Raw genomic sequence first — 1,227 nt, 5'->3', positions numbered from 1 at the left:
AGATCCAACTGGAACAAGGAGTTCCCTCGGCATTTTGCAATCTCCTGCAATGTTGAATTTCCCAGCTCTCGGTGGACTGACCCCTCATCGTTCCAATCTCCAGAGGAGGTTTACAGGAAGGACCCCATGATTGACTGGATTAATCTACGTACGATGACCATTTCACGGCACTGGGCCTGTACTCGCTAGAATTTAGATGGATGAGGGAGGGGGAGGGGAACCTCATGGAAACTTAACAAACAGTGAAAGGCCCGGATAGACTGAATGCGGAGAGGATGTTTCCACTAGTGGGAGAGTCCAGGAATAGAGGGCACAGCCTCTGAATAAAAGCATGAACTTTTTGAAAGGAGATGAGGAGGAATGTCTTTAGCCAGTGGGTGGTGAATCTGTGGGACTCATTGCCACAGAAGGCGGCGGAGGCCAAGTCGTTGGGTATTTTTAAAGTGGAGGTCGATAGGTTCACGTTTAGAGCGGGTGTCAGGGGGTTACGGGGAGAACGCGGGAGCATGGGGTCGAGAGAGAAAGATAGATCAGCCGTGATTGAGTGGCAGAGTAGACTCGATGGGCCGAATGGTCTAGTTCTGCTCCTAGTACCTATGGACTTATGATGGTGTGCAGTTCTGGGTCACCTCATCACGAGAATACACAATACACAATAGACAATAGGTGCAGGAGGAGGCCATTCGGCCCTTCGAGCCAGCACCGCAATTCAATGTGATCATGGCTGATCATTCTCAATCAGTACCCCATTCCTGCCTTCTCCCCATACCCCCTGACTTCGCTATCCTTAAGAGCTCTATCTAGCTCTAGAGAAGGATGTGAAGGTTTTGGAGAGGGTGCAGAAGAGGTTTGCCAGCCTGTTGCCTGAAGCAGAGGGCGTTTAGTTAAAAGGAGAGGCCGCACACACTTGGATTGTTTACACAGAGATTAAGGGGAGACCTTATCAAAGTATTATAATTTATGAGAGGCATAGATGGGGTAGACAATCAAAACCTTTTTCTTCGGGTGGGATTAAAATACTAGAGGGAATAACATAGGAACATAGAAACATAGAAACATAGAAAATAGGTGCAGGGGGAGGCCATTCGGCCCTTCGAGCCAGCACCGCCATTCATTGTGATCATGGCTGATCATCCACAATCAGTAACCCGTGCCTGCCTTCTCCCCATATCCCTTGATTCCACTAGCCCCTCAAGCTCTATCGAACTCTCTTTTAAATTCATCCAG

This window comes from Rhinoraja longicauda, chromosome 10, assembly GCF_053455715.1.
Source record: "Rhinoraja longicauda isolate Sanriku21f chromosome 10, sRhiLon1.1, whole genome shotgun sequence".
Lineage (NCBI taxonomy): Eukaryota > Metazoa > Chordata > Chondrichthyes > Rajiformes > Arhynchobatidae > Rhinoraja > Rhinoraja longicauda.
This window is presented reverse-complemented; position numbering follows the sequence as displayed.